At 28.1% G+C, this 15818-nt stretch overlaps 4 non-coding genes across 4 annotated transcripts; all 4 read right to left on the bottom strand.

Annotated features, from left to right (window-relative positions):
* Positions 1-6060: 6060 nt before the first annotated feature.
* On the bottom strand, positions 6061-6133 carry TRNAA-AGC (transfer RNA alanine (anticodon AGC)). Its single transcript has one exon. It is a non-coding gene; the product is annotated as a tRNA-Ala (tRNA).
* A 1676-nt stretch (positions 6134-7809) lies between these two features.
* TRNAA-AGC (transfer RNA alanine (anticodon AGC)) lies at positions 7810-7882 on the bottom strand. The gene has a single exon. It is a non-coding gene; the product is annotated as a tRNA-Ala (tRNA).
* A 1772-nt stretch (positions 7883-9654) lies between these two features.
* Positions 9655-9727, bottom strand: TRNAA-AGC (transfer RNA alanine (anticodon AGC)). The gene has a single exon. It is a non-coding gene; the product is annotated as a tRNA-Ala (tRNA).
* A 3819-nt stretch (positions 9728-13546) lies between these two features.
* On the bottom strand, positions 13547-13619 carry TRNAA-AGC (transfer RNA alanine (anticodon AGC)). The gene has a single exon. It is a non-coding gene; the product is annotated as a tRNA-Ala (tRNA).
* Positions 13620-15818: the final 2199 nt, after the last annotated feature.

Raw genomic sequence — 15818 nt, 5'->3', positions numbered from 1 at the left:
GGAAGATTTTTACAAATGTTATATTCAACATTACTTGTATCAAAACCTGTTTTGACAATTATATTAAAATAAGTACGCTAAAAATTAAAAGTGTATTGTTTTGTTAAAATATATTAAATATTACCTAATCGTTACCAAAATAAAATGATCTTTCATAATGCCCATGATGAATTTATTGACTCAATCAAATTACAGCACAAATTCACAGCTTAATTCCAAGTCGTCAAGAAATCCAAATATTGCTTGTATACTCTGTTTCTATAGATGTATGTTCTAGCGAATAATATTATTTACGTTTAGTTCAGCAACAAATTGTTACAATCATTGATAAAAGCAAAATAAAACAATAATATTGTTTGATAGCAAGTACATATTTTACTTTTTTAAATTTCACAGTGGAAAGATTTCTGAACTTATTTAAAATTGAATCTAGATAAATTGCGGTATCAAAAAGTTGCATTTACGAAAAAAATGTTAGTTTAAATAAGGAAAGGGGTAGACATTTTTTTTTAGTGATGTTTATTTTACTTCGATTTCAGAGGGAAGGAGTGTCTTGCGACTTTCCAAACTGGGCTTGACATCTCATATGGATAGCGATCTATACGTTGATAAAACAAAATTTCAAAATTATTAATTTTTTTTCAAACTTAGGTCTTAGTGACACTTGCTTATGGCCATTTCAATAGTATTGTAGCTAATTGAAAATACGTATATTATGAATAATATATACATATTATTATACATACATTATATTATATTATACATATATTACACACAATACACATGTTAAACAATACAAATATATTTTATATCTTAGTTTTTTCTTACTTTATATTAATTTGTTCCAATAAAATTAAAAAACGCATATTAAGAGTGTTTTTAATCAAAACTTTCTAAGAGTCGGAACTTCGAGTACAATGTAAACAAGTGTATTCTACATATTTTGTACATTTATAAGTTTATACATGAATTGACCAAAACTGCACGAAAGATCTTTGTACATATTTGCCATTTGGGATGCATTACTGAATACTCAAAGTCTTGGTGTTTAAGGTCTTAATACAGACAACTTTGTTCTACAGACTACAATCATGTAACGGCTTAGCAATTAGTAACAACTAATATTTCCCTCAGGGTATTGGCAGTAAGCAAATAATCAACAGAGAATGTGAAAAGTGGTGGTCTCAAATGTTTAGTTTCTACAACGCAAATAATTTTAAACCTAAGATATTTTATAACAAAATTTAATTTGGACCTAAACTCAATAGTTCCACAAAGCTCGTCGATATGAATTTGGTGTAACTTTCAAAAAGATAAATAAATAAATGTTTATTTCTATACACATTAAAAACAAATAATAATTATAACTACTTACTAATTGCTATAGGTAAGGCACCTACTTAACTTAATCTCTTTTAAATAAAAATTTAAAAATAAAAATTAAATTTTAATTTAAGTAAATACAATTTTTAATGTATTGTGAATATTTAAAAAAAATTACTTTAATTACATTCCACATTTACTTTATAGGTAACAAAAAAATATCTTATTAAACTAATTCATATTATATAACATCTAATCTTATCTACTTAGAACTAGGTATTGAGTAAAATTACTAGGTACTCAAAAGGTGCCTAATCTTATATTCATAAATTTGTATTATGAGATGAACAACCATCACTAGCTGAGGATTTTTTTATGCTCAATGCATTTTTTTTTATAATTACATTATATAATATTGTAAAACCATACTAAAATATTCAAATAAATAATAAGTAAGTTCTTTTAAAATTAAAATATGATAGTATCCTAATGTTTTTATTAGTAATACTCTTTAACGAAACAAATAAATTTCACGTTATTTCAACGTAACTTTAGACACATGTTCAGAATTATAAATTATTATATTTCTTAATTTATAGTAAAATTATCAAAGATTACAATTATAAATCTAATTCAACCCAAGATATTTCGTTTGTACATAGTGCATACTTATAGGTACCGTCATTTTATTTTATATTTTAATAACAATACATTTTAAGGATTATTAAATACAACATAGTTCCCATTTGAAATTATTAATTTTATCATATTATAATATGTACCTATAATGAATAATACATGCTTATAACATTTAAATAATGTGATTTATAGATAGTATCAATTATCAAGTAATGTATATATAAAAATTGATGAAATGCGCTCTCAACTATTTATTTTCACATTGTAAAATATCAAACAAATAAGGATTTTATTTCTTCTAAGAAATATAATATATTGTTTATTAGTTTGTTGTTGATATTGATATACAACTGGAACAATTTAAAGGTCAAATATAAAGTGTACAGTGTACAGTATACACCTATATACATATATACAATAGTACCTTTTTTTTTGGATTTTAGTTTCAACAACATAGGTTATTAGGATGTCATCGAGATTTATATTATTGCGTTTATTAGATATTACTTTTTAAAATTTTACAATAATTATTGTAAAAAGTTAAAAAAAATTATCAAATTTAAAGTTGTAGAAATTATTCCAAGATTATACTATTAAACAAATAGCTTATTTAAGATAGGTATCTAAATTAATCCACATTAATTTAAAAGTGCAATGAGAATTATCATATAATTTATTTCAATAAATTATTATTGATAATATTATTTATACTTGATTCAAAAACGTTTAAAATATTATTCCTTAAACATCACTAATTTCCAGGTAAACAGAAAAATAATATAAAATATTCATTTTTAAATAGTTCATACCTCATTAAGCCACCATGTACATCCGTTATGAAATATTATGAGTTTATTACCTACAATATTCGTTACCCCGAAGAATACCAAAATGACTGCTTGAAGTGGAATAATTCCTTCCGGTAATATATTATTACATATAGCAATCAAAATTATTTTTTGTAATTTGTTTGATTAGTATAATATTGTAGGTCCTAATATTTGTTTTTTTTTTTTTTTATTAAATATTAAGATTGTGGCACCTGTGGTCATTGATATAATATTTTGTTACTATGATTATTATAATTTATCAATATTACATTTCATCATAAAGTATACTATATATTCCAAAAAAAATTATTATTCTTTGTACTCAATAATTTTATATTGTCATATTTTAAATAATATTTTATTTTATAAAATACCTATTAAATATTGTAAATGTTTTAAAATTCCAATATGATGACAGGAACACATTTTTAAATAATTTATATTCCTTATATTTTCTTTTACCGAAATGTATTTTATATTAATTATTTATTTATAATAAACTTTAAATCAAGTAAACGTTGGTATAGTGATTTAGATCTAGATAATACACAAATTATTATATCACTATTTCTTAATATAAAAATAATTATAAAATACTAATACGAATAAAGTTGTAGAATATTAATCAGAAAGTATATTACTATTGCAATCACCGGTTACCCCTGTAGGCATACTTTCACATATTTACAAGACCAACACACCGTGAACTGTAGGTGTTTCAATGTCCATATAATATAGTTACACATTTTATTATAAATCATATACGCAATAATCTAATATGTATTCTAATTTACTGATTTAACTAGGATGTTAGTATATTACAAACTACAGTATATATATTATTAGAAAAAACTGCAATATTTTATTAGATTATAAATTATTATGTTAAAGCAACGATCGAGAACAATTTATACGGATCTAAATTCTCTATTATCTAATTATTTGAAAACCAATATGATTTAAGAAAATAAATGTTATAAATTTCAATTATTTGCAAAACCTCTATTATTAAAATTTTTAACTACTGACTACATTTATAGTTTTAGGTTCTATACTTAAATATATTGGTAAGCAAAAACACACACATATTTTGGAATGCCTAAATAAAATACATCACATGCATCCTGAATTCAAAAGGGATGTGAAAAAATTATCAATAGATAGGTGTTCCAAGAATAGCACAATAATAAAATAATGTTTAATCCCATTCAAGGTAAATTTGGAATGTTTTTTTCGCATCTTCACAATTATTACTCTATATATATTAATATTTTATGAAATAAACAACTGCTTGTAAATCTGTTCACTGATATAATATTAGATACCTATATTTTAGACTGGTCGGCTTAAGTTAAAATCAAAATAATAAATGAAATAACCCTCGTCGTAATTTAATATATGTTCAAAAACGTACAAAAAATTCATCAAAATCCGACGGATAGATTTTGAGTTAAATCCAAACAAACACACATACAAAGAATTTCATATAATAATATATTATGTATATATATTTTTTTTTAACCAATGGGCAATATAAGAAACAAGCTCTTCTTGTTTTTTGGTTTTGTATTTCTAATCAAATGCGCGATATGTAATACTATTATTTCGTTGTATTATAGATATTACAATAGTTATTGTTAAGAAAATAATTTTCACCGTTTTCAGTATATAGCTGGTTTAATATATTATGCATGTATATCACAATAATTGAATAATACGATTGCCTGTTTATAATAAATTAGGTTCGAAAAAGAAAATGATTCAATTTCTCGGTGATTGCAGTTGCCATGTCCCAGCCGAGCGTAAAGCCCTCTAGTACTATTTTTGTACTCTTGTTATCATAACTATGCAACTGTTTTTCGAATGGTTTGCAATGGTTTCAAAAACGTCAAGTCCAATAAATAATACTTTAAAACAAACAACGGTTAATCAAAATGCTGTGCTCTGGATACTTGGAACATCGCCAGAGTATATATTATTATATTATTATACACTTGGTAAACAACTGCTATAATAATATTAAACCGTGATATTTGACCCATGCTCGGTATTAACATTGTTTGTTTACACTTGGTACCATATATTGGTCAGTGATACTTAATGCCTGGTTAATACCTACATATTATTATACAATAATGTTAGATATATACATAATATATTATATATATTATATTGTGTGACATTTGACTGCTGTTTGCTATTATATTGCTACGTCGATTCAATATAATATAATACTATCATTATTAATTGTATACACAGTGATTAAAAAAAAACCATACGTCACATTTTATGTGTGTTTATACAAGTTAAAACTAAATACTTAAACTAACAATAGATAATATAGTATAAAGTTAAAGTTTACAATATTGTTTATTGTTAATCTTAATCTTATCAACATAATACAACCCATAGCTAAATTAAAATGTCATGATAAAATGATTTCTAATTAACCGTGTTTACTAATTATTGGTAATAAATGACAAGCCAACGGTTATAAATTGTCAAATTAGAATTTAAAAATATTGTCCACAAACTAAAATTTAATAATTTTCGAGTACAATAACAATATTAGCATAGTCTATATGAGTATATTGTACCAATGCAGTGTCTGCTACTTATCTATTTTTAATTAAACGGCACAAATTATACGCACCAAACCGCAATTATAGCGGTTTTATATAAACTTTTTAAAATGAATTTTTAAAACTTTTTTTCAACGTCCTGACGATAATTAATTTAAAAATTAGGCGACTATTGTTTCATCTTAATAGCCATACTATATAATATATAACAAAATACTTGAAACATATAATTTTAATATGAAATTTAAAAATTCACGAAAAACTTCGTAATATGAAAACCACAATTATTTTTTATAATTACAATAAAAATTATTAACTGAAATATGATGTTTTTTCGTTCATGTTCATTTAATGTCTGGTAATATTTAATTAAGTACTATTTTTCTCGTAAAATATTGAAATATTTGTGAAAAATACAAAATAATATTTACTGGACCATATTATTTTACATTATTAAAAGTATCCTTTGTACAACCATGCTGCAGATTTTGGGGAAAAATTTAAAAGTTGTATAATATACAAGACAAGTACAAAACTGGAGGTTCAGGTTTCCTCGAAGGATTAAAAAATGTTAATCTGTTATCTGTAAATATTAGTAATTCACAAAACATTGCTATAGATTTTAGTTAACATGATTAAAAGAATGTTTCAAACTAACTTTATTTTTAAGTGTAAAAAATTCAACTTGGAGGCGCCGGGCATCGATCCCGGTACCTCTCGCATGCTAAGCGAGCGCTCTACCATCTGAGCTACGCCCCCAGATGGATTTAAGAAGTGAAATGTAGATTATTTGAAAGAACGACAATAATATTAAATTAATCGAGCAACAACTATTATTGTAGGTACGTGCGATATAGTGAAAGTTTTCAAGACTCAACTAGTGTAAATATCTACATTGGTTTCGTTTCTGGAAACGAATTCAAACAACAACGAAATAGATTCAATATTTTTTGGAAAAATAAATAATGATTCGTATGCCGTAAGAAATTTATAAAATATTTAATAAAATGATACGAATTACAAAAAAAAAAGTTAATGAATTATGAAATCTAAGGTTGTATTTTGTTCAATATAAAAAACAAATTAATGTACCCTTCTCATACAACGTAGACTTACGGATTTACGTATTAACATAATATATGAATTGATTATCACGTAAATGTACTCGTTAGATGTGACACGTGGTGAGAATATTCAAAAGCTTGTGAAAGATATACTTCAACTATACTTCATAAAAATAAATTAATGTGTCATTTTAGTTCTATAATATTTGTTTCCAATTAGAATTTATAGATGTAAATGTAAATATGTGATTTGAAAATATATTATTGTAGTGATAGACTGCGACTCTAAGTATTACAATCACACAATCGCTCACATTGATAATAATTTTTCATTAATTACTGGTTTTTGCTTATTCTTATACTTAGGAAAAATAACTAAAAATATATTCAAAATTCAAATGTAACGAGTAAAGACTAGATGAAGTTTCTAATCAATATCTAAGAAAGTTTAAATTTGAAACTTTTTTAGTTGATATTCACAGGAAAGAAAACATTTGTAACCAATAGATATGAGTTTAAAAAAAAAATCTTACCTATCAATTCGCTGGACGCTTATTAGAATATAAAATAATTCATTAAAAATTAAATTAAAGAAATTTAAAAATAGTACTTGACATCCCCGTTTAAACTACATTAAAATTCACAGTAACTTGTAAATTTTAAATAAACCTAATTTTTGAGTGATAAACACGTATAACCAAGTAAAGCATTAACTCAAACACGCAAAACTTCGGTTATAATATTAGATATCATATTTATTCAAGAACGTTCAGATAAATCTCAATCCAACTTAGAAATATGTAAAATCACAGATAAAAATATTTTTGTTAATATTATATTATAAAAGATTTTATTTTAAAAATAAATATTTTATATTTTGGTCCACGAGTAAACTTGGGATTCAGGTTGATTCCATACCGAGGATTTAACTAAGTATACTTTAGTTCAAATATAAGCAATAATTAGATTTAAAAAAAAAATAGATTAAAAATAATAATTATTGTTTAATAAACGATTCATTTATATTATAGTTGAAAGAATTAAGCTTTACTGGAGAGTCGGGCTTCTGTATATTATTATGTTCGTGACCTTATTTCATTTTCCATCTGGTCAATTTAACAAATTACTTTTTTAAATTTATTGTTTACCACTCTTCACACACCACCAATATTTTAATGTTTATTATTAGACAAATAATAAAAATAACGGCTATTGTTTTTTTTTTATGTGATTTAATTTTTAAAAAATGTCCTACTCAATTGACCTATATAGCAATAATCTATAAAATATCTAATACCTCTAATAACTGTTACTATAATCATAATTTTATTTCAAATTTAAGTATTTTTTATAAAGAATAAAAAATTGTCTTGGAGGCGCCGGGCATCGATCCCGGTACCTCTCGCATGCTAAGCGAGCGCTCTACCATCTGAGCTACGCCCCCAGATGAAAGTAACTGACCAAAACTTGATTATTTGAAAGACGGATAGATTTTATCATGTTTAATATCCTAACGATTGTCAAAAACAAAAAAATTGCATATAATACTTCCAAATTATATATCTGTATTGTAATATTAATACATTAAATCCATTAAATCCATTTTTATGTATTTATTTAATAAAATACAATTGTTTGTAGAAAATAACAAAACCAGTGAACTGTGTTATAACTACATGCAATTTAAAAATGATTAATTGAATTATATTATTATGAGTGTGACGACATTCATGGTTCGTTTTTCGGTTAGGCCAGGTATAGTTGTATGTCTAGAGTCGCGAAGTACACGACATACACCTATTTTCTATACTAAAAGTCTATAGGTTGTCTAATACAGAGGAAGTTCCATGTTATCAGTTTATTATATAATACAGGGTGATTCGTTTAGTAAGTCCCCTTTTCCCTCAATAATGCAGTTGTTTAAAATCTGATTATTGAATTTTCAATAAGTATACTTTAAGACCTTACTTTTAAATTCTTAAGATCATTTATTCAAGTTAGAGGTTTCCTGTAGAGAACCTTATTTTTCAAATTAGAACCCCCTCTTCCTTTTTAACTGATATTTTTTCTGATAAGGTGGACTTATTTAAATCATGATTTAAAGTCAAATTCCGTGACTAGAGAATGAAGGGTAAATGTCCACGTCTCCCAAAATTGTTTTTATGAACTACATATGGTATCATAGAGTAACAAGCGATAAGTACCTATTCTAGTTTTTAAAAAACCAGAAGCTGGATATAGCATTGATTCAAACGAGTAGTTTTGAATTATTTAACTTTGTGTACTATAAGGATTGTATGTCAATAACTTGGAAGATATGACTGTATGTGAAAGTGTTGGGATTTAATATTAATTCAACAAATTTATAATTGGTAAAAACTAAAAATAGTTATTTTGACTAAATATAATAAAATATATAAATATTACATTTACTTATATCCTTGCAAAAAACAATTGTTTAGGCTTTTTAATCCGTTGTATAAACATTTTAATAAGTGAAAACTTATCATTTATTTTTTTAAATTGCATAATATACCGGCGGGCACAGCTTTTACGGTTTGATGATATTTTATAACCAATTCAATAATGCATTATGAGTCCAACTAACATTAGTTTTGAGATAAGCTATTTCATATCATTTCATGTATAATATATTTTATATTATACTGAAATGGGCTGACTATTAAATTGAAAAAAAAACAAAACAAAAAAATAATGTGAAATACTGAATACATTACATTGAATATATCCATAGTGGCGCCAAACTATTTTATGTTAGTATATATCGGTCACCATCGCACATAAGATATTGAGGGTGGGTCCTATCCATAATGCATATTTTTAGTGAATTTTTATCAATTTTACGGTAAATACTTCCAAGAGTGTGCAATTCATAGCTAAAAAATTACTTCGACGTGATACGCGACGGCGCCACGCGTATTGTATTCATGTTTGTAAAAATGATATCAGCACCATTGACCATTGTACCAACTACAAAATATTTTTTTTTAAATATTGAATACATTTATATACAATAATAATATGTTGCGAAATTTACAGTTTTCACTTTTCATTGAACAAACAAAATATGTGTTACATTTCAAAATAATAGCTGTTTTCGGAATAACTCAAAAAATAAAGATCATTTCGTATGCTTGTCTCTTTCGATCAATCAAATAAAAACAATATTACTTACTGTGAGCAAAAATATCATACTGGAGGCGCCGGGCATCGATCCCGGTACCTCTCGCATGCTAAGCGAGCGCTCTACCATCTGAGCTACGCCCCCCGATGAAAGTAATGGTCCAGGTCTCGTGTATTTGAGAGAATAAATGAATAAATAATTTTGGTTACTTCGGCAACATAGGTGCAATTTGGGGGGGACTTGGAAGGGCTTAGCCCCTCCAATATTAAAATTTGCCCCTTCAAAAATTTATATTTAAATTGAAGTATTGAATCCTTTATTAATTATCTAATGTACATAATACAGTAACCGTCGTTTCAAAAAAAAATTTTCTAAAGTTTAAATCTGGAAACATGAAACAAGCCAATGCAACAACATGATGTTAAACCTTAGCTACCCGCCGTATTACGAGAACAATAAAATTACTGTCTAATGTCTTATTTGGCGTATATATATATATATATAAACTGTTATCATTATCTTTAACAATTCCAATTAGCTCTGCAACATGTGAAAGATCATTCTCAGCAATGAGAAAGATTAAAAATTGGCTTCGAACATCTATTAATCGAGATAGATTTACAAATTTGTCATTAATTTATGTAGAACGAGATTTATCAAATTAATTGTCCAACGAAAAGATATTAGATACGTTTGCAATTTCTAACCGAAGGTTCCAATTATAATAATATACTTAATAAATAAATATATATTACATTTATTTACCTAAATGTTGTTATTGTTTCATACAAATATTTTTAGCTTTATTAATAGATGCATTATAATTTATAATATATTAAATGTGGGAAAGTGGGTGAGAAAAAAATGAAATTGCCATAGAGTCCCCCGAGGGTCTGTTTCATTTAAATATGTTAAGCCCCTCCAAGTTAAAAACTGAAATTGCGCCTATGTTCGGCAAACAGCACCTGCAACAGCATCAAAAACTTTGAAACGTCGTCGTATCGTAGTTACATATAAGTACTATATATTTTATAATACCAATTTGGTGCACACGTAATGTACGTTTTGGTGCACTACCGATTTAATTTCAACTGTTGCGATTCGTTTTTGCGCGACGATCATCATCCCTTATCGCGGCGATCATCCCCGTCGAACGGAGTTCTTATTTCTTATGATGGTCGCTTACATAATATTATGCATAATATCATAATGCACGACCGTGCAAAAACGATACGTGGCAAGTACCTATATATATATATATATAATAGCAGCCCACGACGTGTCCTGTGCAGGTGATGGAGATCTCGACGACCGCCACGTAACGAGACGTGAACAAAAAAAAATAAAAAAAATATTAAAAAGGGATGATCGCATAGGGCTGGTCGGCTGGTAGTTACGCGTGACGACGTGTGTGTATTATTGCCAACAAGACCGCGGGGTGTGTACAACGTAATATACATTCGCCCAGCGACGACGACGGTGGTGCGCAGCGTAAAATAATATACAAATTGCGTTTTGTGTTTAAGACGACGGTGGCTGCTAAGAAATTTACGACCATCGTACGCTGCTTATAATATTTGCCATCCGGTGTGATATTATTATACGCACGTTCATGATATTATAGTAGGTACATCGTAATATAATAGGTATTATACATTTTATTATAATATGTAATAGGTTTATTATATTGTACTATTGTAGGTAGATAGGTACACTGAGCGCGAGGACTAACATAATATTTATTATATTCTTCAACTGCAGATTTTCAGACGGAATTATCGCAAATCCTATTTCCTATACAATATATTATCCGCGTATACGAAATGATACGTACAAGTGTGCGTCGCATAATAATATCATCATCGTTATTTTAATAATGACTGCGAGGTGAATTTATAGAAACAATTATATCATTAAGCCGAAATAAATCAATAATTATAGATTTTGATGCAAAAATCATCGTTTACGATTTTTTTTCATGCCGTTTCTATCACGATTGCATCTGAATTTCACGACGTATTATGGAAAACCGTCGATCTGAATCCGTGACAATTTTTTTTTTCAATCTATCTTGGATACACGGTTCACCATAAGTAGTTCTTACGGCAGTTAACAAAATATCAAAAATGTATAGTCCATTGTATCAAGTATATTCAAGTCACACATTTTTTTTTTTTAAACGTAGCTGAATTTAAAATTTACTTGTTATTTGTAGGTACAAATTTATTGATTGTAATATAAATAAGGCTCTCCTTAAAGTTTTAATTGAATGTACATAGCGTAAAGCCAAATTAAAATATTTGTATATAAACATTTAAGAAATGTATGAGAAAAATAGCGAATATTCAATAAACGAAGCTCGAAATCGTATTTTATTTTTTTATCCAGCCGGTCAAGGTGGCCAAATCACGGAACAGTTCTCTTTTGAGTTTCAAGTATGGATTAGGTATAGGTAGGTATAGATGATAAGTATATTATTATAGTGGTACACAAATACTGTAGCCGTCGCGCGTTTGATAAATGGCGGTGGCAGCCGTTCGAACAAAAATTAAATTAAAAATATATATATGCGACCGGGAAAGGTCGTACCTATTATTAAATCTGAATAAAAAAACTTTAACCCGAATCAATACGGTCCATTTCTCCCTCTCTCCTTCGGCGTACATCCATATATATCATAACTTTGCTGTCTCGTATATACACGACGATAAAATACAATATTATATTATCTAACCATACACCATATATACTATATAGTCATAGTATATACCACGTCTACCTTATAATATATACCTTGTCATACCACGAGCATAAAATGCAGCCGCCAGTAGTAATATTATAGAAAAACCTATGACCATTCGCATCAATTTGCATATAATTTATATATTATATGTATATACACACGTACACACGTACATAATTGTGCTCACATATATATATACAATGAATACAAATGCTTTGTTATTACGCGTTATATATCTGAAATCTGCATACTATAATATATATGGTTGATTGCTTAGCCCTCTTCTAATTGTACTCAGATCCTTGTTAAACAAAATCCCATACTCCACCAGGCTCAGCACTCCCAATCCATACACACGCATCATGCTTTCCATAAGTTATTTACATATTTAATGTTGTAGTATATCAATAGTAGTTCAGCTTTTACTGTTACGCTTAAGATTGTTTTATGATTAGTATTGTGGTTATCTTATATATAAAATAAATTAATGTTCAAGCCATATCCTTATCTTGTTATTTAATTAATTGTCAGGCTGCAGTAACTTTTCGTTCAAGCTAATAAATATTTTTTTTTTTAAATAGTCATTGATAATTGGTGACAGAAACTACGTACAAATTATAAGTATAATATTATACACTTATGTATATTATCATGTATCTTGTATATTAATCATTTATTGATATTATAATTCATATACTTTCGGTTTAAATAACACCATATTTATTTATATATTTACACTATGATTTTAGTTTATGAACCATTCCACCATTAAGAAACAATATTGTTATTACTAAGATGAAACACTAAAGACTAAACAGTAAACAATGATATAACAAAACACTTATACCATAATTACAGAACAATTTATATTTTATTGTTTTCGAAATGAATAAGGACATCATGATAAAAATTAGTAATTACAACTTATTTATTATTCTAATAAATCAATAAATACGGATAAAAAAAATGTCAATAAATAGTGTTATAACTTAGAGATAGAATTATAAATTAAATGCGAAATAAAAATTTTGCGCTTTTACGTTGAATAATTCATAAAATACTAAACTACTAAAAACCTATAATATTTTTTACTCAATTACACTATAAACGTTAAAACGAAAAATATAAAATTAAAAAAAACATATTCATGAAAATATCAAGAAAAGAATATAATATGTATAATATATGTCATACAAATAAATAATCTGCAAAAATTAATCTGGAGGCGCCGGGCATCGATCCCGGTACCTCTCGCATGCTAAGCGAGCGCTCTACCATCTGAGCTACGCCCCCCGACGTTGATGAAAAGATAAATGTAGATCATTTGAAATATCGATTTTATAAATCAAATATAAAATACACATAATAAAATATTATGGTACGTCATATTTCAGTAAGAGACTTTTTCTATAATCAAAAACTTATTACTAAATATGTACCAATTTTCATAATATATAATATTATTGAATTATTTTCCAGCATAAAAAAAAAAATAAATAAATACCTACACACCATAGTTTACAACACCGTATAACACTGACCTATAGTGACTCGTAACTGTGACGTACTGAATCCTGGAAAACATTAATAAGTTAGTGTAGTTTCATTAATAGACTATTGAAAACAGAGTTGAGTTGTTTCGTAGAAGGTAGAAGTTTAGTATCTCCCTATAAAAATAAATATCCGATGGGAAACAAAACTTAGTACTTAGTTATCCCCATCACTCATTAAACATCCGTGGCATAGGTTGGTACTTACAATTTTCTAAAGTCAAAATACTCTACTTCTATTGAAATGAGGCCACTGACACATGCGATTTGTTTTTACTTAAAACATGATGTATGGTGTCGGTTTACAACAAAGTTTGGTTTAAAATTAAAACTCCCGGGTAAATAAAACCAAAATTGGTTAATAATAATAATAATTTATCGTAGGTAACTCATCATCATATTATGCCATATTTAGGCATGATGAAAAACTATTTTAAGTGAAGGAGGTATTTAATCAAGGTATAATTAATGTTTAAAACAATTATTTTAGTAATAATATTAAAATTTTAATAAATGTTTGTATTTTTTTTTACTTTTCATGTTTATATTTTTAAAAATTAGGTACCTAATGAGTAATGATAATTTTAAAATTTTATCTCTTCGCCAAATTATTATTTTATCAAAAATTTGCTTTTTATATAATGTTATCTACATTTTTATACCACAATAAATGATTGTGTAATGATATATTATTACAATGGTAATCTCTATCCAACCGATATACCAGAGCAGAAGGGGCAGGTGCCCAGGGCCACGCCATTTCATAGTGGCGGTCCCGTGCCTTTCATCGCATTTTATGATTTATAACTTGGCGGTAAGTCTATAATTTTGTTTTCAAATTAAAAATTCGAGTGCCGTCTGCAGATTTAACGCTCTCATTTTATTCCCAACGCGGCCGAATTATAAGCCCCACGCGGTACGACATGGCAACCGAGATCAACAAAAAGGACTATTGTGGACGGCGGCCGCACAAGCCAATTTCGACGCCATTGTCGATACAGCACAATCATCGCACCTGAGCCCGGGCGCCGCGCTAAGCCTCAGCATCGACGCCGAGGCAAATGTGAAAAACTTCAGCGGTCAGCAGGCAGCCACTGGGATTTTTTTTTTCTCGAAAACGTCATCTGCCGCGCGCCGAACAAAGAACTTCTCGCCACGTATTTTCAGGCACCGCGCGGCATTTCGTCCATTACACCGAAGGGCGCCTCACAGCACTATAAATGGATCACAAGCCGCTCACCTATACCATATATGTTTGCAAACAAGGCAGAAAAGATCACTGACCGACAGGCACGACAAATTTCGTTTCTGTTTCAATTCATTTCATCTACACAACGTCGAACAGAACATTTCAGGCAAGGACAACAACATCGTCCCCGACGCGCTGTCGACACTTGAAATCGCTGAAAAAACGGCAGTGGGCTCAATCGAACAAGCTATTTATAACGATCCGCAGCTCCAGTGTATTATCGCTGATCTTTAACGCCAATAGAATCCCCACAGTCTTTGATTTTTTTTCGTTTTGTCAAGTATTTTAAATTGAAACTTTGTTATTTTAAAAACATAGTGCTTAGGTAGTTATTTATTTTTTAGTTTGGTTTTATACACTAAAATGTTGTCTTAGTATTTCTTGTTATTTTTATTTTTATAATATTATCACTTGTCTATTATGCCCATGCATATGTAATGTTTTTCTTTCTTTGTTAAAGTGCTTTGGCCCGTCGATTTTATATAAATAAATAAATATGACAAGTTCGTCGTCGCATGCAGGCGCGCACCTCTTCGAACCACGTGCTGTATTCTGATTATTCCACGGGCAGCGCACGCATGTTCGTACCGGCGATACATGAGGTGTGTTACCCTGGCACCCCAAGGTTGAAATTTCGACCTTGGAGTGCCAGGGCAACACACCTCGATACATGGACGGCGGTCGGTGCGCCAC

Source organism: Diuraphis noxia, unplaced genomic scaffold, assembly GCF_037042655.1.
Source record: "Diuraphis noxia isolate RWA-SAM2 unplaced genomic scaffold, SU_Dnox_SAM2 contig0005, whole genome shotgun sequence".
Lineage (NCBI taxonomy): Eukaryota > Metazoa > Arthropoda > Insecta > Hemiptera > Aphididae > Diuraphis > Diuraphis noxia.
This window is presented reverse-complemented; position numbering and strand designations above follow the sequence as displayed.